This window comes from Delphinus delphis, chromosome 7 (genome assembly GCF_949987515.2).
Source record: "Delphinus delphis chromosome 7, mDelDel1.2, whole genome shotgun sequence".
Classification (NCBI taxonomy): Eukaryota; Metazoa; Chordata; class Mammalia; order Artiodactyla; family Delphinidae; genus Delphinus; species Delphinus delphis.
The window spans coordinates 8,072,026-8,097,754 of NC_082689.1; the positions used below are offsets into that span (position 1 = coordinate 8,072,026).

Here is a 25,729-nt window from a genome sequence, read left to right on the forward strand (position 1 = left end):
CCGGTCCGGGAAGATCCCACATGCCGCAGAGTGGCTGGGCCCGTGAGCCATGGCCGCTGAGCCTGAGCGTGCGGTGTCTGTGCTCCGCAACAGGGGAGGCCACAACAGTGAGACGCCCGCGTACCGCAAAAAATATATATATATATATGGTCTTAACCAATAACTAATAATGCTTCACAATACAAGTTGGTTCCTAATTCAATCATTAAAAGTATTCCCTATTAATAATGTATATTTTAGTCATAAAATTTATAGGGCATCCTTACTTCCAAACTATTAAGACTGATTTGAACTGGCAAAATTCAGTAAATCATAAAGAAAACAAATGTCTTATTGGAGCAAAAGCTCTATGAACAATTCAAATATGTTTTCATTTAAAAAACATAAAATAACTAAAAAGAATAACAAACCATGTAAATTGTTGATTTTAAGTACAATTAAAACAAAAACAACCATGTGCTGTTATCTCCTCCCTCATATAACTGCTGCTACAGTTTCACATTCAATCCTCTAAAACTAACTAAAGCTGACCAAGACAAAGAGGGAAAGGAGCAACTATTTCCCATGTAGAGAAACGCTCTCTAAATGAGGTGAAGTTAAACAGAAATGTTTGGGGCTTCTCCCCAAATCCCTCAGCACCTAGACAATCACTACAAACCTCTTCCTCATCAAATCCTAATGGGAGATAGAAACAATCCAATTTCATTAAAGGAAGCCTCAGAGGAATCTAAAGGGCAAAGTTACTCAATTAGCATTACATAACTCCCTGCCTCCTCCTGGTTTAGGTACCCAAGCTCTCAAGTCTATCAAATACTCCCAACAATTACTGTCCTTCATTTGAAGGATTTTTTAAACCACAGGGAACAGGTAACTCCCTACTGTATCAGTCTACTTCATTACTTGCCCTTTTCCTTATGGTTCCTCTAGAACTGATGTCGATGTTCTCATACGTAGCACTCATGCTGAAATCAGAACCTGATTTAGAGAAGTAGCACAATGTGTTGTGGTGGAAGGAATATGGACTTTGGAATCAGACAGACATGGGTCCATACTTTAGTTCTAACACTTACTGCCTTATGACCTAAGTAAACTTCCTGAGCCTCTATATTCTCCCCAGTAAAAGAGTTGAATCCTCTTTCTCAATGGACAACAACTGATATTTAATGACATAATACATGTGAATTACTCAACACATAGGAGGGGCTCCATAAATGATAATCCCCTTCCTCTTAACTTTCTAATTAGAAGGCATTTTCTGAGGGCAAGGTACCTCTTCATTAGCCCTTATCTCCAGCTAATTTCATCAGACATTTTCACTGTGCTTTGTGTAACATGAAAGTCCCTTCCTACTAGTGGGAACACTATCTCTTGTCTGCCACCACTAGTGCATCCAAGAGGCAGCTATTACTGGGTTTTAAGAAAGAATCAGAAGTAGTTGGGCTGCACACTCATGTCCATTAGCTGCATTATTCACAACAGCTAAACGTGGAAACAACCTAAGTGTCCATCAATGGATCAATGGATAAGCAAAATGTGGTATATACATACAAGCCTTAAAGGAAATTCTGCCATATGCTACAACATGGATGAACCTTGAGAACATTATGCACAAAAAGGCAAATACTGTGTGATTCCACTTATATGAGGTAATTACAGTAGTCAAAATCACAGAGACAGAAAGCAAACTAGTAGTTGCCAGAGGCTGGGAAGAATGGTGGTTTCATGGGTATAGAGTTTCAGTTTTTGGAGATGAATGGTGGTGATGATCGCAAAACACTATGAATGTATTTAATACCACTGCACTGTGCACCAAAAAATGGTTACGATGGTAAATTCTATATTATGTGTATTTTATCACAATTTTTAAAAATTGGGAAAGAAGTTTTTTTAGACTAATGGCTGACTAAACTTGACTAAATCTAGCATCAACACGAGAGTTAATCACATAATTGCAACTCTGGGGTATCAAGTTCTTTCTGTGGTTCCAAATAAAATGCTATCTGAAAAGTTCTTACTGTCAAATCCTTCTACCTCCTGTTACATGACACAAACAAGCATCTTGTGCAGTTCCACCACCCTCAGTTTAATAAAGATAACAAGAATTCTGGCTGAGTTTCTCTCACGTCACCAATAATGGCACTAATAGCCAGACCGCAGAGGGATTTACAGAACTATTGCAGGCCCACACTTTGATTTGAACGTGTGCTTAGTAGTACTTGAATGAAAATGAATTCATTTCCCACAGAAACTCCCCAGATAAAACAAAAAACTTTTTGAAGGTTACAGTAAAAGGATACTCTAAACACTGTATCCTATAAGGCTGATCCTATAAGGCTGGTCAACATTACAGAAAATCAAAGTCTGGAATAAATGGGGAAACTGAAAATAAAAATTTACAAATCTTCCTCACACCAGAAAACACTTTGTTATACTTTTTTTGTACTTAAAATACTGAGCCACCTCAAAATAATTTCCAGTCCAATACCTAAAATCAACTAGTCTGTAAGCATTGTGAGATGAACACTATAAAATGTAGTACAAATATGACTCTTTCAAAACCATTTAGCAGTAATAAAACTCACAAATAAACATAAACCTTTGCCTCAAAATAAATCAGCTAACCTAAAAAGTTTAATGTGTTCTTTTTCATTTCTGATGGCTTCCTCATCAAAATGTGCAGGGGAACCCAAGTATATATGCCATGGGCAAATACATGCAATAAAGACAGGAAAAAGTGAGAATCTCAACTCTGATGGCAAAAGTGAAAGAATCATTCAACTGCAGAAGGACCAATGTAAATTTGATTAATATAATCAAGGATCTGAATCAATGAAGTTCAAAATTTTATGCAGAGTCACCTTCTAGGCAATGAAAGTCCTAAAGACAATCAATTAGTCAACTAATACTTCCTAGGCATCAAATATGCCTCAACATATTGGAATGGGGATGTGGAAATCAGTTTCTGCGCCTCAGTGGTACTTCTGGTCTAACTAACGAATAAAGCACAAAATCACAACATGTAAGCAGACTGAAGCAGTAAAGGCACCCACCCAGAAGGTGAAAGACCAGAGCTCTAGTCCCAACTCTGCCCCAACTCACTAAGATGTCTGTCCTTGGGCTAATCACTGAAACTTCTACAGGACTCTATTTTCTCGCCTAGAATAAGACAGGATAATTTCTAAGGCCTCTTCCACTCTGGATCTATTAATTCAAGTTGAAAGACAAGGGAGAGGAACTGGGCCTTAAAGAATTGGTAGGATTTGAATTGACTGATGGGAGAAGGAAGGATATTGCAGAGAAGGAGTATGAAAGTACAAATGGACGGACACACCTTGTATGATTTCACTTATATGAGATATCTAGAGTAGTCAAAATCATGAAAATAAAAAGTAGAAGGGTGGTTGCCAGGAGTTGGTGGGAAGGAGAAATAGGCCGTTGTACAGAATTTAGTTTCGCAAGATGAAAAACTCCTAGCGATGTTACACAACAATGTAAATATAGTTAACTGCACACTTAAAAAATGGTTAAGAGGGTAAATTTTATACTATGTATTTTTTAACCACAATTAAAAAGAGTCACAGAAATTAGTCTCCTAGCAGTCATACTAAGGCAAAAATATTTCAACTCGACTTCTAATGTCCAATTCTAATCCCTAAAATTCCTTTTTTCCCAATTAAAAAAAAAGTAGATGTGCGTTGCTAATGGTACATGGAGTCTCCCTCAACGGCAATAAAGCTGAAGGAGCATGTTGAGAAAACGAAGAAAGAGAAGACAATGCAAACACTAAGCAATAGCAGAAGATACAAAGCAGGCTAGTCAAACACAATCTAACTGTGTCATCCCCACCCACAATCTAGCCTAAGTCTCTAAGTAAAACTGTACAGAGGTTTCTCTTTACTCCAAAGATAAACTCTTCAACCTGCTTACAAGGCCCAGCACCCTCTGGCCCACCTCTCCAACCCCCTCTCTCACTAGATTCTTCTACACCCTTCCTGAGAGATACACAGATCTGTATCTTAAGTCCCCAGTCCTCTCCATGAACCCTGCCATCACAGGGTCTTTTTGCCCTTGCTGTTTTTTCCGACTGGATCACTCTTCCCTTCCTGTGCATCCTTCAGATCTCAGTTCAAATGTCACTTCTGTGACTTCCCTAACTCAAATACTTGTCACAGTTGCAGTTTTACATTCATGTGATTAATCTGATTGCATCCGCTGAGGACAGGGTCATGCATGAATTCACTCTCCCTAATTTCCAATGCTAAACACAGTGCCTAGTACCAAGTAAGCACTCAAATACTTGTTGAATAAGTGAATAAATGGGCACCAAACCTGTAAGAAAGCAATAAAATATCACAGAATGTCTGCTTAAGAGTTTGTGCATCTTCACAAATGAGTCTTTGGAGGATGCCCAAAGCAATTGAGCCTAAAATCCCTATTCAACTCTCACAGAAAAAATCAATTCAGATGCCTGTATAAATTTCTCTGGCTCTTCTATGTCTCTAAGCAATTGCTGAGCACTGTAAGTACTTAATAAATACTTATTGAGCTGAAATGAAATTATACTGTTTTGAATAATGGATTTTGATACATAAACTCCTATATTTTAGTCCCATATAATGTCATTTTCGAAAACTGTTCATATGTCTCAGTTTTAGCTCCACTGTCATTGGATTAATTATAATGTAGTTATCCAACAATGTTCAAATAAGGCTTAGAGTTTCCTTAGTCCCACTTCTTCAAACTCAGTTAAGGGAGGTTTTCAGTCTCTTGTATTTTCATATAAATTTTACTTTGTCAATTTCTGGGGGAAAAAAAGCCTGCTGGGATTTTAACAGAATTGCGTTGAACCTGTTTTCAAATGTAAATCAAAGATATTAACAACACCTGCCCCTACTCAACGTAGCAAATTTCACTTGAAATTCTTCCCAAACCTACTCAGTCCCAAGGAGAGCTCCTTCTGTAGACACAAAATCCAACTTACAAAATACTAAACGCACTAAAAACTGGAAAGCTAATTCCCAGTTAAAGGATCAGTTCAAAACGCTGGATTAAATGAATCTCCACGATCAACGAAGCAAATAAAGTATACCAGTTTGTAAAGCGCCAAGCGGCAGGCAAACACCAAGTATTACAATAAAGTGGCTGCTGTTCAAGGATCCTAAGGCGCCCCATCCCTGTCAACCCCAAACATCTGTATCCGGACCCATAAGAACGCGTCCACAGGTGACCCGAACCTCGGGAAGCGTTCTCTCTACAGCAATAGGCCCTGTTTAACTCTGCTTCTCCTCCCAGGACCCCATACTAGGCTACAAGGGAGGGCCGGCGGGGCTCGGGGGCGAGGAGACGGGCCTGGGAGACCGGGTGGGCTAGGAGCGTGGGGTGGGCAGGGGCGACGCCAGGGCCGGGGAGCGATTCCAGAGGCAGAGGGCACTCGCCCGGGGCCGCCGGCGCAGGTGCCCCCGAAGCGATACGGAGGCCTCGAAGGCCAGACCCGGGGTCGCTCCTGGGGAGGGATCGAGGTGGGGCGCGCGAGGAGGGGACGGGGAGGCCTCACCTTGTCTCCCGGGAGGCAAGCGCCGCCGCCGTCCCGCAGTTGCTAAGGAGAATGCTCTTCCGGGTCACGGTCGCAGAGTTATGGAGGCAACGGTGGCCGGGGGGGGCCAAAAGCGAGGCGCGGGGTGAGTGCGCGGCGGAGGCGGTGGTCTGTTGTACTTGCGCTGCGGCGGCCGGAGCAGGGCAGGGCCAGGCGGAGGGCACTCCCAACTGCTATGGCCTGGCCTCGCGGAGACGACTGGCTGTAACCGATGGCTGTTGCTGCCCGGTCCCCTGCTCAGGGGCCAGCCGCTGGCGGGAGCCCTCCCGCCCCTGCTCCTGAATGCCCCCAGCCCCAATCCTCAGTGCTGTGACCCGCCGGGCCGCCTCTCACCCAGCCGGCGACGCCTGCCCCAAACTTCTAGCTTATGGGTGTAGCCACGCCGGTCCTCTCCTGTGACAAGGTTTTACTCATCCTTGGATTTTCTCCACACCTGGTTAGTGAGCACCTGCTCAGGGCTAGGTGCAGGGCTGGCCCCGGGATACTGAGGGGGGCAACCCAGGCATGGTCCTGCCCTCCGAACGGATAGGCTAGGTGGGAGGGCAGGCAGGCAGTATCCTGCATATAGTATTGGGATGCGCAAGTGAAGGAAGCTAGGGGAGCCTGCCCTGGAGGCCTACCCAGGCTCAGGTGGGGAAAAGCTGATGGTGGAGACCTCAACCAAGTTAAAAGTGTAGGGAAGAGTGTTCCAGGGAAGACTGTAGGCTCGACTGAGAAACCCACTGAAAGGTCTGTACGCCCTGCCCAGGGAAGTGTGTAGAGAGGAGAGAATGGTTAAGGATGGAACCTAGAAAACATCAATATGGTAGCTGTGAACTAAGGAAGAGGAACACCCAAAGAGCAGGCAGAATGTTTGTTTGAAAGGCTGCTGAGGAGACAGCAGAAGAATTTCAGTAAGGAGGTGATCACCAGTGTAAAATGCCATGGGGATCCAGAGCCCAGTGGTGACCATAGAAAAATCAAGATTCAGGATTAGGTTGTCAAAGTTGTCAGTGGCTTGAATCTGTATAGTGAAGGAGTCTACCACCATATTTTCCTTGTTGAAACAAGGGAAAGAGATACACTAAATTGTTCCTGAATGCCTTAATGTTTTCAAAAGCACTGTCACAGTACTTGCAAATTTCAGGATTCCTCAACTAATAACCAATCTCCTTGAAGGTGGAAAATATTTGTTATTTAACCTTGCATCTACAGTGCCTGCCACATTCAAAGGCCTCAGTCAATGTTTGCCTAAAGAATAAAAGAACCCATGGGCCTCTGGTTTTTAATGTTCACACAGGTCCCTTCCAAACCCTCAGCAAAACTGTGATGTAGGCAAAACTTGTCTATTCAAACTGTAAAGAGTGGAAGAAACTCAGCAAGGACAGGAAGCAGAGGGTGGTAGAGGTCCAGGAATTCAATGGATGGGAGAGAGCCCAATAGAGCCAGAGATGGGAAGATCCAGAAGAAGAAAAGGACAAAGGATTGAAAACATAGTAGCTGGGCTTTCAGGGCCAGAAATGGGAGATAAAGCCAAAAATAGTTAGAAACAGGAATAGAAGAGGAAGGACAATTTTTGTACATAAATTGAACAGAGAGATCCCACTGAGATTGGACTGCTGGCAGAAAGTGCAGTGTCAGCCAGTGTGAACACTGCAGGGCTAGGTGGACATATCCCCGTGTCCTCTAAGTGAAGTGGGCCCTACACTTCCTCACATGGGCCAAAGGATAACCGTGGCACATGCTGGAGTGAGTTGGGATGAGAGGCTTGCCCCACAAGCATATCTCCATAATTCCAGTCCATTTCCATTATCACAAGTATTACAATAAGCTCCCCCCAAAAGAGAAATATTATTCTTCTCTGAGAGCCTAATAAATCCATCCACAATGGATGTGACCATACATCCATGGAAGGGAACCATGAAATTCAAAATGTGTGGCTGAAGAGTTTAGAACACCCGGCATATCAGCCAAAGGGGCCTAGGAGTAACATCAACAAGGCAGGACCAGAAAATGATTACAATTTGGTAAAGGGAAGTTAACTGTTTTGGGAACAGAAGGGACAAAATTAACTTGTAACCTAGAAAAAGGAAACCCCAAATACATGAAGTATAACAGATAAAGCCTACCCCACGTTCTCCTGGCAGCCTTGAATGTAGCAAATATTCTAAAGAACTGTGTTCTGCTGAAGGGCCAAGGTGATGCATTAGGCTCACCTTGGCTAGGCTTCTGGGACATTTCAATGGTGCCTCAAGAAATAGAAATTTATCATTGCTATGAAGGGCATATTCTTAGAGAACTGCAGGGAATTGTGGGTGAACTCTGTACTTCAAGGGTGGTATGGGCATGGAAGTTTCCAGGTGATGTGCTTTGTCTGACTGGTCTCTGGATGACGGATGCCAATTAATGACTGAGGAATGCCCCCAAAACCCAAGATATGAGTGGAGGACCGGAGTTACCATGCCCTGTTCTTATAGGAATTGAGCCACCTGCTGCCTCCAGGAGAATTCCATTTTGGCATTAGGAGGAACTGTGTCTGAAATCTAAGTTTTGGTTGCCCCAGAGCTTTCCATACCAACGCTGATTCCTAACCACCACCATCTCCAACTTGAGCTTCCTGGGTACTAACATCCACCCAGTCACAAAGCCAGACACCCAGGAGTCACCCTTGACTCCACTGTCCCCCATCACCACACTCTCACCCTAAACAGCCCAGTCCAAGAACAAGTCCTGTAGACTGTGTCATTCCCCCCACCCAATTCCACTGCCACCAGTTACGGTGAAAAGAGCAGATAACCAAGCAACTCGGGTTCAGTAAGAAGTATTACAACCTCAAAGATGAAGCAAGGTGATAAAGGCAGTGTGTGTGTGTGTGAACAGTGTAATGACCAAACAGCACAAAAACTTCAAGGAGATAAGATGAAATAAATTCATTCAACAACATGTTTTGATTGCCTTTCACATGCTAATTTTGCCTTAAAGGAAGTACAACATAATGAAAGGACTATTAAATAGGTTAAAGAAAAACCTAAGGTAGAATTGAACAAATTCCAACAACTCAAGTGAAAGAGTGCTTGCTGGCCTGGGGGTGTGACTTTGGAAGGCCCTAGATCTGTAGGGCCTTCTGTAGCCTACCAAAGTTCTCTTTGGCACTTTCTCTTCTTAACCAAACCTCAATATTTGTTTTCAGATATCAGTACTCCTCCAAGGACTCATGTATGGGGTGGGGGTGGGGAATAATTTCAGTGAAGAGTCTGTTTCTCCTTTTCCAACGCCCAACCCTGATTGAGTCTCTGCATTCTAGAGTTCTAGAGAGAAAACATCTGATTGATTGGCTCAGGGCCAGCCTATGAATTGGGTTAGGGGTCTGCTGGAGCCAATCAGCTAAGCAAGGGAAACAGAATCACCCAGTAGAATTATGGCTACTCAGGTATACACCTTCCTTAGGGGCTGTGTGTGTGTGTGTGTGTGTGTGTGTGCGCGCGCACATGCACACACACGTGCTCTTATTGGAGGGGAGGGTAGCAAAATTTCAATGAAGGGAGAACTGATAATTTTATGCACTGTATAGCCCATCTCCACAGATATGCATACCCTAGTCTGAAGAACAATGATATAATGTATAGTTGCCGTTAAATGTGACAACTGTATTTTTAAATATTTAACTTTTCAGAATGCCAAAATCAGACCAAAAGGATTTGACCTAGGAGGACTTGAAGAAGGTAAGAGAATGACAAAAATAATTCAGAATCTATTTATAAGAAAGAACAGTTTTGAATTAGAACAGATATAAAGAAATGTGTGCAGTCTACTTTTTGTTGGATAAATGAAAATATAGTAAAACACTAGGAAATTGTTACATTTGATCTCACTTAAATGAATCAAAAAACACAGCGTCCAATAGAAATCCTATATTAAAGAGAAAACAAAGAATTTTATTAACTGAGAAAAATACAGAGTAACACAGTTAGAACAATTATAAGATTACGTGTAAATGGACTAAATTCTCCTATTTAAAAAACAGAATCATAGACTGGATTAAAAAGACAAAATCCACACCTATGAATCTTGTTTTTTAAAGAAAAGGGAGATAGAATAATTTAAAAGCCTGGCTCAGATAAATCATGCTTACACAAAAGCAAGAATAGTAGGTCCCAGCTTGACTGAATAAGTTACATTCATCCCAGGATTCCTGCATATCTGGGCATGCCCTGAACACCAGTGGCAGGACCCACTGGAGGACTGTTTACATGAGAAGCTAGCATCCTAGGAAAGAACCCCTTCTTCAGGCAAAGCCAAAGAAAAGCCCAAGGACAGCAGGCTAGTATAATGCTGTGTGCAGCAGGAAGGCTGCAGGGAAAGTGCCAACAAAACAATCTGTTTGGCCTAAGGCAGTCCTGCTCTTTAGCTTTTCCACAGAATGGGGCACCAGCAAAGAAGGGTGCTGTTGGAGCTTGCTGGCATAAACTCTCCACAATACTCCATTCATTGGCCCCAAACACAGGCTCTAACCCAGCCCCACTGAGGGATTGTCAGCAAGTCCCTACACCTCAGGGGCCTCCGTTTCTCTTCTACAAAAGGGTGATTAAAGGAACTGATCCAAAAAGGGAAAATTGAGAAATAGAGAGCTTTCTCAAATGTACATTAAGCTTTCACAAAAATTAATTGCAATTTTGAAGCTAAAGATATTCACAATAGCAAAGCAAAGATTTTACACATACTTCCTCAGACTTCCATATGATAAAATTGGAGAGAAAGCCAGTACATCACCTATATGCACATGACCAGGCAAGAATAGAAGAAGGTTCTGTGATGGAACGATTAAGTTGAAAAGGCAACACCAAATATGGGGATGTTATGTTAAAGACAAACAAAAAAGAGATACGGGTACACAGTTAAAGCTGTATTGAAGGAACTCTGGTATCTTTCATGCTTATGGTAACAAGAAAAAGGGAAAAATTATCAACTAAATCTACACCTAAATTTTTTTTAAAGATATAACAAATTTTAAAAGGAACAGTAACAAATATGAAATCAAATAAATTAATTAGATAAGAGAATATCTGCTTAATATGCAAAACAGATTAAAAATGAACTAATATAATATTTACAGACTGCTAGTATAGCAAATTAAATACCCAAGAAAATACAAGAGAAACAAAAATCTAAAGACTATATAAACATAAAAATGTTTCAGTTATTAGGAAATACGATTCAAAGCTAAAATCAAATAAATTTTAAAATTAAAAGGAATTAACAATTTTGAATAAAACCAACACAAGAAGAAAATTCAGAACAACAGGAAAAGATTAGCAAAAGGGAAGGTTCATAAGAAATATAGAAAACCTATTCAATGAAGATTTGTAGAATGACTGAGTGAATTTTTTGAAAAAAGCACCTAGACTTGATATTGTTGTCATTAACATTTTCAACAGCAAGTAAATAAACAAAAATTCAATTCATTTTGTAAGGCAAATACGTCCACTTCCTGCCTACCTGTAAAGATAAAGATTACAATACAAAAAAGTTTTAAAGTTTTTGCCTCATACATAATTTTACCACTTTTGCACATGTATTTTCATTTTATTCTATTACTGGTACCATATTCTTATGTTGCAGAGTTGTATACTGTGCAGCTCTTTTACATCCCTTCTTTTACAAATTGTATCTTAGTATTTTCCATGTTTATTTTAGGGTTTTCTTTTATTTTTTTCTTTGTTATACAAATTATAAATGTTCACATGAAGAAGTAACTAAAAATTTATGAGTAGTTCCACTACCTAAAGTTAGATAGATTGTAGATTGGTAGGTAGTTGGATACGTAGTACATACATATATACATACAGACATACATACATGGGTAGGTAGGCATACATTTGGATTTGGATTGGAATATACTTTTAAAAAATTTTTAAACTGAAGTATAATTCACATAACATAAAATTCACCATTTTAAAGTACACAATTTAGTGGTTTATAGTATAGTCACAATGTTGTACAGTCATCACCACAATAAATTTTAAAACATTTTCACCACACCATAAAGAAATCCCATACCATTAGCACTCCCCATTTCCCTCCCAACCTTCCAGCCCTAGGCAATCACCAATCTACTTTCTGTTTCTATGGATTTCCCTATTCTGGACATTTTATATAAAAGGAATCATACAATACATGACCCCTTATGACTGGCTTCTTTGTCTTAGCATAATGTTTTCAAGATTCATCCACGTTGTAACGTGAGTCACTAATTCATTCCTTTTTATGGTTAAATAATATTCATATATATAACATATATGTCACATTTTGTTTATCTGTTCATCAGTTGCTGGTCTTTTGGGTTCTTTCCACTTTTTGGCTATTGTGAATAATGCTGCTATGAACATTCAAGTACAAGTTTTTGCATGAACATATGTTTTCAATTCTTTTAGGTATATATATAGTTGTAAAAGTGCCTGGTCATATGTGCTGGGTCATATCATAACAGTGCCATTTTACATTTCCACCAACAATGTATGAGGGCTCCAATTTCTCCACAACTTTGACAACATTTGTTATTTTCCATTTTTTAAATATAGCCATTCTAGTGGAGTAGTATCTAGTAAAGTGGCATCTTATTGTAGTTTTAATTTGCATTTCCCTAATGGCTAGTGATGATATTTATTGACCATATGCATATCTTCTTCGGAGAAATTTCCATTCACGTCCTTTGCTCATTTTTTTACTTGGGTTATTTGTCTTTTTATTGCTGGGTTGTAAGAATTCTTTATGTATTCTGGATTCTAGGCTCTTATCAAATAAAATGATTTACAAATATTTTCTCTCATTTGGTGTGTTGTCTTTTCACTATCTTAATAATGTCCTTTGATGAAAAAAGTTTTAAGCTTGGTGAAGTCCAAATTATCTATTTTTCCTTCGGTTGCTAGTCCTTTACGTATCATATCTAAGAAACTGTTGCCTGATACAAGGTCATGAAGATGTATACCTATGTTTTCTTATGAGAGTTTTATACTTTTAGCACTTACGTTTAGATCTTTGATCCATTTTGAATAAATTTTTGTATGTGGTGTGAGGTAGGGGTCTAACTTCACTCTTTTGAATGTGGTTAGCCAGTTGTCCCAATCTTCAAAACACTATTCTTTTCCCATTTAGTGATCTTAGCATCCTTGTCAAAATCAATTAACCGTAGATATATGGGTTTATTTCTGGACTCTCAATTCTATTCCATTGATTTGTCTACTTTTATACCAGTGCCACATTTTCATGATTACTGTAGCTTTGTAGTAAGTTTTGAAATTGAAAAGTGAGTCCTCCAGTAGAATATACTTTAACATTGTTTTGTTACTCTTTCACTTCAAAAACTTGAAAATATTCACATAACATGTCAACAAATACAATTCTATAGCATCAATTTAAATAAATGTGTAATATCCCACGTGAATTTTCCATTAGTTATTTGACTAGAATTACAGCATATTGTTAGATTCATAGGTTATTTCCAATACTTGTTATAATAAACAATTTAATTTTTACTTATTAGAGGCTTATCTTGGATACTATAAATGTATTTTCTTCTGAGTATATTTTTTTCATGACTTCATCCAATTCTCTATTAAGACCTTCAATCCAAGTAACTTGTAAAATCTCTTATTAAAGTGTAATATTAACCATTTTCTGTCATTCTTGCTATAAACAATTTCCTGTCCATTTTTTCTCATTTATTTATTTTTTTAATTTATTTATTTAATTTATTTATTTTTGGCTGTGTTGGGTCCTCTTTGCTGTGTGTGGGCTCTCTCCGGTTGCGGCGAGCGGGGTGGGGCTACTCTTTGCTGCGGTGCACAGGCTTCTTATTGCAGTGGCTCCTCTTGTTGTGGAGCATGAGCTGTAGGCACGCGGGCTTCAGCAGTTGCAGCACGTGGGCTCAGTAGTTGTGGCTCACGGGCTCTAGAGCACAGCCTCAGTAGTTGTGGCGCACAGGCTTAGCTGCTCCACGGCATGTGGGATCTTCCCGGACCAGGGATCGAACCCGTGTCCCCTGCATTGGCAGGCAGATTCTTAACCACTGCGCCACCAGGGAAGTCCCTGTCTCATTTATTTTTAATTTACAGGAACGGAACAGCACCCAGGGCATCTTGCTGATTAGAATATTTTGGAAAAAAATGAAAACTGAAGGTAAGCTGATTCTTAATCTTTCAAAAGCGGCCTTTTATTCTGCTTGGGAGATATAAACCCTTGTTATTTTTCTGTATTTATTTTGCAAAGTAATACATTCATCTAGTGCAAAATTCAAGAGATACCAAAGAGTAGCCAGTGAATAAATCTCCCCCCATCCCTGTCCAACAGCACCCAGTTCCCCTGTCTGTTACCAGTTTCCTCCATCCCAATATCTATCATCCATCCATCTGTCCATCCAATTGACATTTTCATGGTGCCTGCTCTGTGTGAAGACAACCAGGTACAGTGTTCAGAGAGATTTGAATCCCATCTCCACCACCGACAGCCATGGCCTTGGGCAGACCACTTGGTCAAGTCTCAGTTTCCTCATCTGTGAAATGAGGATAAAGATAATCACCTCATGCATCATTGAGCGGATATATATAAGGTAACTGGCAGAAGCCTGGGTGCTGTGCATACCACTGTGAAGCCAGATTTCATGTCCTCAAGAGCTCTGTTCAAGCACCCCTCTTAGGTCTGCATCTTAGTTCCCCCTTCTTGTTTCCCCCGCTTTGGATCAGGCAATTTTTGTGGCTGCCAACCTAGAATCTTTCATGTTCTCTCCTCCCACTGCAAGGAGGTCTGCCCACAGGGCCAGGCCCTGCAGACAGCCATGAGGTGGAAGCCTGGGGCTTTCCACTGCCTCATACTTTCCATGAGGATTTTTAACTAAATCCTCAAACATCACATTCACCAGTGTTATCTTGTCAGATGCTGTAAAAACGTTTGCACTTTTGTCTCAACATTATGGATGGCATGTGTTCAACCATGGGGAGAAAAGATAGACAATGAACTCACTCACCTTATTCAGGTGTCATAGTTTTGTTCTTCTTGAAGAAAAACAGTCACTGAACTCTGTTTGAAAATACTGGTCAACATCTTCCCTACCAGCTATGCCATCTGTCTGCAGAGAAGAGCAAGTTTTTAGTCTGAAAATACCCATATCCAGACGTGGGTTTATTTTATTTATTAATTTATTTATTTTCTGGCTGTACCTCTCAGCTTGCAGGATCTTAGCTCCCCAACCAGGGATTGAACCCGGGCCCTGGCAGTGAAATTGCCGAGTCCTAACCACTGGACCGCCAGGGAATTGCCAGTGGGTTTATTTTTTAACAAAGTGTTCTCACTGTGTCACTGAACACACTAAGGAAACACACTCTGGGGAGGGGCACCTTCGGAAGATGGAGGGCTTCTTGGAAGAGACCAAGGCAGGGAAGCTGGTGCGTTTGGGGGAGTTGCAGCCTGGAGGCCAGTCTCTCCCTCCATTCCTGCCTTTGGTTTCTTCTGCACAAGGGAACTGCTACCTGTGAGGTGACCAGGTTGTCTCCATACCAGTCATCCTCTGGAGGAAGCTGAGAGCTTTCCCCCCAACCCCAGCTAGGTCTCCCCACCAGCCCAATGTCTGGAGGTGTAGGCAGCCAGGCCCCAGAGGGCCCACCCTACCTCCCTTCTCTCCAGGCACAGTATAGATACACTTTATCTGGATCAGAGGAGCTGGACTAGCTCCACCCAGAACTGGGTTCTTAGTGAAATCTCAGCTGAAAATCCCATGGCCTCGTGTACCCAGTACATCCCCAGAAAGGCCTCCCAGGATCTAAGTCTTTAGATCTTTAGATCTTTCTCTTGCAACTGGCTGTGGGGGAGCCCCAAAGGGTCCATCTTCACAGCCAGGTGCTGTGACCGGTAAGACTGGCGAGGTGAGCAGGGAGTCACCGGGGCAGCAGCAGGAGGTATCCATGGTTACCTGGCTGTTCGGTATAACAGATGCCTTCTTTATATGTGCCTGTTTTATCCAGTTCATATATGGGAATTTTTAGCAATGCACTATTATTATTGCTTTAAATCTATTTGTCCGATCCAGATAGTTGAGACCTGCCTCTATAAATTTGGTCCATCTCAGAACCCCCTGTTCTATTTTTTTCAACCCATCTAGTCCTTTACCAGTAACACATCCTTCATTAGAATTTATAACACACTTTTGTATCTAGGAGGACATTTATGCCTTAAGACTTTTCTTCTTAAAAAACTTTTTGATTATTTTCATAAATTTATGGTTCCTGAGAAAATTTGGAATCAATTTTTCAGCAATCACAAAGATACTGAGATTTTGTTTGGAATCATGTTAAACTTATGCAGAACTTAGGGCAGAATTAACATCTTTATTATACTAAATCTTCTTATGGGGACACGTGATACAACTCTCCATGTAGTCCAGTGTTCCTTCATATCCCATAACATTAAATTATGTTTAATTTTTGATATGGCTATTATTATTGGGCTTTTTAGATGTATTTGCTGATGGGTTATTATTGTCATATAGGAGGGTATTTTATTTTTATTTTTTAAAATGTATTTTGTATGGGGCCACTTTTATATTTCCTGTAAATGATCACTTCACTAAACCCAATAATAAGAATTGGAAAACAGGAGACTATATTATCATTATACGTCAAGATATTGCAGGGTGGTGGTGGTGGTGTGGTGGTGTGATGAATTGGGCGATTGGGATTGACATATATACACTGATGTGTATAACATTGATGACTAATAAGAACCTGCTGTGTAAAAAAATAAATAAAATAAAATTTTAAATATTAAAAAAAAAGGTATGACCATATATCAACCCTCCAAAAAAACAACCAAAAAAAATACCAAGAAAATAGTGAAAAACTATTAATACAATAAGAATATTTAGTTATTAGTCCAAATTTTAAATTAACACGTAAACATTAATAGTTTTATTTATGTCAGCAATAACTGATAATAAAACATAATTTTTAAAATCCACAGCAAGAAAACATTGTTTTTTAAATCCCATTTGTTATGGCCACAAAAACTATAAAAAAATCAAGAATAACTTAATAAAGATGTGTAAGACCTATATGAGAAAACTTTAAAGCTATGGAAAATGGAAAAGCACAACTTGTCCCTGGATAGGAAAACTAAATATTGAAAAGATGTTAAATTGCCTTAAGTTTATATGTAAATTCAAGAAAATGCCATAAAATCATAGCAGGATATTTGGTGGACTTGGGTAAATTTTTCTAAAGTTCTTCTGGAAGATAAATATAGAAGAAGAATAAAGAATTTCCTGAAAAAGAAGAGTATCTTGGGACTGATAGGCCCTACTAGATATTAGAACATATTTTTAAACCACAGTGAATAAAACAATATGGTCAGGAGTAAGCAGGCAAAGCAATAAAACAGAGTCCAAAACTTTACATAAGTATGTATGAGAATTCAGCATGAGAACAGTAAAAGTTTAAACTGGTGGGAGAAAAACTTAATGATTATAATTTTTTGAAGTATAATGTGTCAAAATTAAAAAGTACATACAAGCACACCTCACTTTATTAGGCCTCACTTTATTGTGCTTCACAGATACTGCATTTTTTACAAATTAAAGTTTTGTGGCAACCCTGCACCAAGCAAGTCTATTGGCACCATTTTTCCAATAGCATTTGCTAACTTCGTGTTTCTCTGCCACATTTTGGTGTCACAGTATCACTAACTTTTTCATTATTGTTGTATTATATGGGTCTGTGTTCAGTGATCTTTGATGTCACTACTATAACTCACTGAAGGCTCAGATGACGCTTAGCATTTTTTAGCATTAAACTATTTTAAAATTAAGGTATATACATTTTATTAGAAATAATGCTATTGCACAGTTAATAGAATACAGTATAGAATAAACATAACTTTTATGTGCACTGGGAAATCAAAAAATTCATTTGACTAGCTTTATTACAATATTCACTTTATTATAGTGCTCTGGAACCAAACCCACAGTATCTCTGAGGTGTATGCCTGTAATATTTCTATAATTTCGTGTTAGAGTCACTGAAGAATGAGAAGATTTTTTGCGTCTGGAACACTTTTCAAAATGTCAAGTGAATTTATCCTTTCCAGGGATGTAAACTTGTCCAAGGCATTGACTTACAATAAAAAATTTGGAGAGAAGCTCTGTTTTTCATAGGGACAATATCATAAAAAGGAGGTTTCTTGTGATTAGCTAAACTCAAAGCTCTCCGCCAGATAAGGTGAATTTTCAAAAGGCAATTACATCTCCAGGTTTTGTTCAATTTCAATGTTATGGAGGTAAGTTTATGGACTTCATGAATCCATTCCTATTTCCCTAAGAAGCATCAATTATTTTTCACCATACCAAAACCAACGTAATGGGAAAGCCATAGGCTTCGCCTGCTTGGCAGGCAAGTAAGATCACACGTACATTCATGGCCACATTACCCTGGCTTTGGGACCTCCCTGCCTTGCCAGCAGGAAGGCCAGTTGATTCGTAGGTGAAACCTCCCCTAATATGTCAGGTCCTCCTGTAGTGCTTGGATATGTCCCTGAATCTGTCCTCCTGGAGCTCCTCCAGCTGCCTGCTGGGGAAGCAGAAATCCCGACAGTCCCTCAGGGACAAAAGACTTAACCACTTCAGGGCCCCACCCATCTCCACTCCCATCCTCAGCCTCACTCACTAGCTTTGGTGCCTCCAGCCCTGTAGCCCAAACGCCCGAGGTCCCTGGCTCTCCTGGTCACGGTGCAACTGCAGCTCCAGCCACAGGGAGAGCCCCAGCAGTGCCTCTGAAACAAAGTCCCTATACTAGTGCCTGATTTCTGCCACCTCTGCTGCCACCTTGGAGATTAACACTCCCACGGGGGTCCTTAGATGAGAAGGGAAGGGAGAGGCTGCCTCTCCATGTTGCCAGGGTGTCCAGGGAAAGCACCAGCAGCCCAAGGCAGCACAGCCTTTCCTGTTCACACACAACCAACCCCCCTGGTCCCACCCGTGGTGCCAGCAGGCTTGGATGACCAGAGATGGGAGTGAGCTCCTGCCTGGGAAGACTCAATTCCCTACACTGGGGCACAGAAACCCCAGTGTGACCTCAGGCTGGGGGTTGCTTTCAGGACTCCTGTAAGTCCTCGTGCTGGTTGTTCTCCACTTACCGTCTCACCTCCCAAATCCATTCTCTTCATTCTCTGCCCTGCTCGGCCATGTTCTGGCAGTGACTGCTTTCTCTGGTTACAAGTACTATTGAAAGGCCCCTCTTTCATGTTCCAGCTCTCCGTCACTATCCCCTATTAATCCCTTTATCGTGAATAGTCCCCTCACTAAATTCTCCCAGTTAAACCCTCTGAGTTGCCGTGAACCTGACTCCAATGCCCCTCACCCCAGGATGCTTGGGCAGACAAGTGACTCCTAAAAATGATGAAATAGACCATCCTATCAGTAGAATAACTGAAGATTGAGTCACATTAGAAAAATAGAAAAATGTACCATTTCTTTTTTTTTTTTAACTTCCCTCTTTTTTTATAATTTATTTATTTATTTTTGGCTGTGTTGGGTCTTCGATGCTGCGCGTGGGCTTTCTCTAGTTGTGGCGAGTGGGGGCTACTCTTCATTGTGGTGCGTGGGCTTCTCATTGCAGTGGTTTCTCTTGTTGTGGAGCATGGGCTCTAGAGCACAGACTTAGTAGTTGTGGCGCACGGGCTCAGTAGTTGTGGCTCGTGCGCTCTAGAGCGCAGGCTCAGTAGTTGTGGTGCACAGGCTTAGTTGCTCCACGGCATGTGGGATCTTCCCAGACCAGGGCTCGAGCCTGTGTCCCCTTCATTGGCAGGCAGATTCTTAACCACTGCACCACCAGGGAAGTCCCAAAAATGTAGCATTTCTTGCATGTCAGTGTTGCAGAGCAAATGTACACTGTGACCCAAAGTTGGACCGCTGTGAGCAGTCAGGTTCTCTGTGAATTGGCCACTCTGAGCCCTCTCGTATTCTTCATCACTCCGTGAAGAGATTTCAGGTGCATACGATTGTTTGTCACCCTTCACTAATGCTGTCTCCTTGGCTTCGGCTCCAGGGGCAGAATCTAAACCCAGTTGCTCAGAGAGGAGCCCAGTTCCTCACACAGATCTGGAGTTTGCTCCTTAACCCGCAAGTCCCCAAACCAGGCTGTTTTGGTTACAGAGACATTGATCAGATATAATCTCAAGCGGAGTAAAACGGTTGGATTCTGCCCTCCTTTGTCTTTAAGTTATACTTTAATGACTTGATGTCTCTTTTAGAGAAGCTGGATGCTCACCGCTCCCAACTGCGACCCACAGAATACTGCACTAGAGAAAGTGAAAAGTTACACATCCTCCTGTGACGTGGACTGACTGCCATGAGTTAGTATGGACTTAGTAAATGGTGAGAGCTGCTACCTAAGTACTGCCAGGAAGAGATGGCTAAACGTCAGTAATTTTAAAACATCATGCTTTCTGGACAAAGTTTTCTCAACTGATGACAGGCTTGTAGCTAAACAACTTAATAAAGGAATTCAAAAATTTTAATTACTGGGTCTAGCAGTGTGTTCTGTAAATAACACTAGCCTGGAGGTTTCATCAAGAAATAATAATTGTCTAAAGTTAGATGTTTTATGTTTTATTTGGAATTTTTAAATGATTGTAGTAGGCGATTGGTAACACCTGCATTAAAATTTTCCATATTAAAAAATAAAGCTGGATCCCTACCTCACACCTTAATAAATTCCAGATGGGTTAGAAGTAAAAACGTACACATAAACCAACACATACAAAACTCCATAAAAGTACTAGGGAAAAGAGTGATGTTTATTTAATCTTGGGAGGTGAAAAGATAGACCTTTCTAAAAATGACACCAAAGCTAGAAACCATTTAAAAAATATGATGGATTTGACTATATAAAAATCTGAGACTTCCATATGGTATTCACATGTATTTAAAAGTCAATGCAGAAACTGAGAAACAGCATTTTGACATGTGAGAAGCAAAGGCATAATGTTCCTGATATATAAAAAGCCATTACAAGTCAGTTAGGAGTAAAAGAATACTCCAGTAGGAAAATGAGCAATGGATATGAAGTGGAAATTGACCAAACTTTGCAAATGGCCAGTGACTTCATGAGAGGATGTTCAACGTTACCTGTAGCCGAGGGAAGATTTAAAGAAGAAGAAAGGAAAAAGAAAACCACACTTGCCACCACCACAGCAAAACTCCTGGGATGGTCTATCCTTAACCACCAGATGAACAAAGGTGCAAAAGATTGTAACACCCAGTGTTGGGGAGAGTTCTGAAAAGGGCTTTTCACACTGCTGGTGGGAAGAGTGTAAGTATATACAACTTTTTGGAGAGAAGTTGGTCAATAGGTATCAGAAACCTTTTTAAATGGATGTTTTTTGACCTAGTAACACTCCCGTTACCCCGATCTGGCCTTGAGGGAAGGGACACAGTTTCCTTTGACTGCGTAATCCAGAACATAGGACTGGCTCCTCCTAATTTCCCCAGCAGAGCAAAGGCCAGGCTGCCTGAAGTTGCCGGTGACTGGACTGACAGCACGGCACAGACAGCAACGTAACAGCCACTGCAGGCCCAGCCCCAGGCCAGGGTCACTCACTGGAAGCCCCTGCTTCCATTTGGCCAAGGGCAGTCATCACCCCTCTCCAGAACTGGCCCCGGCCTCTCCTTACAGCAAAGCCAGGCCCCACTGACCCAACCATCAGCTTCAGAGAGAGGATATCTTTCCACCACCCTCCCCATTCTTCACTTCCTGCCCCTGCACCTGGGTATTTCCTCCAGCCTACTGGGTTGGGGTCTGATTCTCTGGCCCCGTTAAGATAATCACAATATACTGCAAGATCTAAGCTCATCTGTGGTCATATTCTTGCATCTATAATGGTAAAAATATGGAAACAACGTACAAATCCAACACTAAGAAAGTGACTAAGTAAACTGAGACCTCCATACATTAAAATGCCATAGAAAATGATGACATACACCTATATATATTTACGTGGAATTAAGAGGATAGGAGAATTACATGAGTCAATCCAAGTGCTCAGGACAGGACCAGCCACGTAGAACGTGCTCAAGAATTGTGGTTAAGTGGAAAAAGAGGCGACAAAACAGTGTTATGGTTCAAAAGCATTTTATTATTAAAATATCTGCATCTTTATGTGTATATATACACAGAAAAATATGTGGAAGGGTACAAACTGAAATGTAAGCAGTGCCTGTTTCGGAGTGGTGGCTTACACATCCATTTTCACCATTTATATTGTCTGTGTTATAATGATCATGTAATACTTTATTTCTTCGGACTGATTCAGGGAATGGACACAAAAAAAGATTTCAAGAATTTTCTGGTCAACCTTACCTTGACGTGAAAAATCTTGACACGTGAACTTGGTGATGCAGCACAGGTTACCTATGAATCAGGAAAAAGAAAAACTATTTTCATTTTTCAAAAGTTAGAATATAATAAAGAACTTTCATAATTTTTTAAACATTACCATGTTTGAGGCCCACTCGGAGAACTGTGACTATGGGAAGTCAACCCCCTACCACCCCCTGGTCTGGAGGGGACCAAATTCCTTTCTGTGGAAAGTTCAACTGCCCTCAGGTATTTGCCCAGGTTCTCCCAGCTTCAGTGCAGCAGGAACCCTGAGATTGAACCCCACAAGCAGCTCTAGGCTGACCACCTTATGCACTACAGCAAAGAGATTTCTTCCTTGCCAGCTCCAGAGAGGGAAAAATCCCTGGAAGTTCTTTGAAGGGCCTGGCTTGGGCCACATACCCAGCCCCGAGTCAATCATGTAGCCACGGGGATGCAACCTGTTGTAGACAACTGTTGTTCTTCAATTCCCACTACCTCTTACCCTTACCGTTACCTCTTACCCATTGATTTGGTGATGGTAATCAGATCTGCTTTGGAGACCCATTCTTCCCTCATTTGTCAGGGTTCTTTTGGGGCTGTCAATCTCCATACCCCACCTCTTGGCCCCAGAGACGTGCACTTGAGCTAAACCTGGCCAATCTATGAAAAACCATCTTCCCAGCCACAGTGATTGGGGACTCAGACAAATGGGGCCAGGCGGTTCTTTTCTAACATTCGGTCTAGATGTCAGAGGAAGATATCTGAAGGTGTCTCCATCCTCGCCTCCATCCCCCAGCACATGGAGAAAGGTCCCCTACAGTGGGAGAGAATACAGTCATTACACAGAGGCAGAGGAGAGCTGTGGGGAGAAAGAGATGTGGCATCGTTTAAATCACTGTGCCTGGCTGTGATTAGCTAATAGCCACCCTCCTTGGGCTTCCCAGTTATGCAAACAATAAAGTCCCTTACAGCTTGAGCTGGGTTTCTGTCATAGGCCAACTCAGGGGCCTGGGCCTGGTGAGATCTAAACCATGTGCCTATGTCTGTGGTCAAAGGGATAGGTCACTGAGATTGGTAGACCCCAATAAAACCACAGGGTGGGAGTAGAGGAAGATTTCCCCCAAAGAAGGGGGGCTGCAGAGGGACAGAGCAAACAATAATAGCCAAGCAAGTATGGAAACGTCATTTATCAAATAAATGGGGGTTTTATCCACTTCTAGTAGTCTATCACAAATCGGTTGCCGAAAAATAAAAGTACATAGAAAATTTAGTTAATAAAGTTGGATATATTAAACTTTGTACCCTACAGACAATGGTCCTATTTTTGAGTACCCATTAAATCTTTATAAAAATAACATATATACAGGTACAAAGAAAATCTCAGTAAAGTTCAATTCTTAGAAATATTATAAGTTCTATTCTCAGACCACAATGCAATAAAATTAAAACTCCATAAGAAAAGTTTAAATGAAAATAAAATACAACTAATTAAAATTAAATTTAATTTTATACAAGTTTATAATGTAATAATAACGTTTATATGGAAAAGCAAGTTTTCAGGAATTTTTTTAATTTGAAGGCAAAACTAGGGAAATACCAACCAATCTATAGAACATATGTGGCAGTTGTCAAAACTTTATGGTAGAGCAGATGTGAACACATTTATTTGCATTTAATATATAACAAATCACATGAAAATAAAATGATGAAAAAAATTATCACTACATTCATACGGGAAATGGATAATAATAACGTGTGAATAGCAAACTCTTATTCATACTATTTACCAGAGAACATTCCAGACAGGTTAAAGTTAACTACACACATGTATACACGTACACAACCATTAAAAAAATAAACCCACAACAGAAGAATATAAGTGTTTGCTCACCCAGTCTACTGAGACAGTGATGTCAGGACAAAGCGAGGGTTTCAGAGCAAACAGACCTCTGAGTTTCGGTTCCACCTGAGGTGCTTACTCAAATATTTAACATCTGTGAGCTCAGTTTCCTATCTGCACAATATAGGTAAAAATACCCAATTCACAAGAATCAAAGCCACTTCGTGGCCCACACTTTAGCCTCTGTGATGGACTTCCTCAGGCTGGGTGCTGGGGTTGCAGTGGGGCACCTTTAAGAACAGATGGCCCTGGGGAGAAAGGTCTGAGTCAAGTAACCACACAAGCACATAATTGAAGTATGGGAGGCTATGAGAATAGATTATATTTTTTAAATTTGTAAACATCGCAATATAAACATACAGAAAAGCAATGGAGTGAAAGAACACTTCATGATAAATATGAACAATAATATCAAAATATTTATGAAACTGATAAAATCATTTAGAAACTAGAGGGAGACAAGGCAACACTGAAGGTCTCTGGCAAATACGAGTAAAACTGCAGCATTAGCAGAGGACTTGGACAAGAGTACCCTAAATATGTACTCCAGGTCATACCCATCGGCCCAGAGCAGGTGAAGAGCTACCAAACCACAGTGCGCTCACATCATCCGACTTTTCAATGAGCAGTTCCTCTGACTGAAGAAACAGAGCAAGAGAGGAAGGGAGAGAAGGAAGGAAGGAAAGAAGGAAGGGAGGGAGGGAGAAAAGAGAAAAACCCTATTTGTATCGAGATGTTTTTACCTGTATAATTTGTAAGCACACGACACTTAGCCCAAATCCTGCCTGTGAGCTACTAATATTGCAGACTACTTAGATCCATGGAAAAGGTTATACAAAATAACATTACATGAAAAAGCTGATCACAAGATATTAAGTGCACACTGATTCTAACTAGGCACGAATTTTGCCGGGAGGATCTGAAAGCCTAGGCGAGAAGTAGACAAGTCATGTGATATTGGTAGAGGTATTTGTACACTTGCCATAGGTTTGACATTTCTGTTGATCTTGCACTGTATCATTGGGTCAATATTCTATTTTTTAAAAAAGGATTGATTTTAAAAAAGAACCTTCACAAATGAGCTTATTTACAAAACAGAAATGGAGTCACAGACGTAGAAAACAAACTTATGGTTACCAAGGAGGAAAGGGCGGAGGAGGGATAAATTGGGAAATTGGGATTGACATATACACACTACTATATATAAAATAGATAACTAATAAGAACCTACTATATAGCACAGGGGACTCTATTCAGGACTCTGTAATGACCTATATGGGAAAAGAATCTAAAATAGAATGGATATGTGTATACGTATAACTGATTCCCTTTGCTGTACAGCAGAAACTAACATAACATTGTAAATCAACTGTACTCCAATAAAAATTAATTTAAAAAATAAAAATAAAAAAGAACCTTCATCATTCTAGCCAAATAAGCTCGATGTTGCCCAGGTCATCTCCAGGCTGGATTCTGGAGAGTTCCTCAGGCCGAGATTTCCAAGCGAGCGAGAGCAGATCTGTGAAGGGCAGAGGCCTGGCAGGGCAAGCAGCAGGGGCTCCGCCTGCAGGACACAGCTGCCCGCTGCACCTGGCCTGGGGAGAGTCTTATCGCATGAGCTCTTGTGAAAGCCCCACGCCTCCAGGTCTCCAGCAAACATTTGCCATTCCTTTCCTGTCACCACCCAGCTCTGCCCCTGTGCCCATGAGCTCATCGCCGCGGGGCAAGTCCTCCTGAGGTCAGATAACTGCCAGGGGCAGCTCCTTTCCCAGCCTCCTGGCCCTGCCCTGCCCCCCGGGGAGACACGGGGCTGCCCTGACTCCTGCTCTGTGGTTCCCCACAGAACAGAGAGCTGTGTGA

At 41.0% G+C, this 25,729-nt stretch overlaps 1 protein-coding gene and 1 long non-coding RNA gene across 2 annotated transcripts in view; one reads left to right on the plus strand and one right to left on the minus strand.

Moving 5' to 3' along the window:
* DIS3L2 (DIS3 like 3'-5' exoribonuclease 2) overlaps window positions 1-5,616 on the minus strand; it is a 373,782-nt gene extending 368,166 nt beyond the window's left edge. Inside the window, exon 1 of the mRNA XM_060015926.1 lies at window positions 5,555-5,616. The gene's annotated coding sequence lies outside the window, so the exon portion shown is untranslated. The remainder of the gene's footprint in view (window positions 1-5,554) is intronic.
* A 62-nt stretch (window positions 5,617-5,678) lies between these two features.
* Window positions 5,679-20,097, plus strand: LOC132427950 (uncharacterized). Its single transcript, XR_009520038.1, has 4 exons — window positions 5,679-6,029; window positions 9,246-9,294; window positions 13,684-13,747; window positions 19,862-20,097. It is a non-coding gene; the product is annotated as an uncharacterized lncRNA (long non-coding RNA).
* The last annotated feature ends 5,632 nt before the right edge of the window (window positions 20,098-25,729 follow it).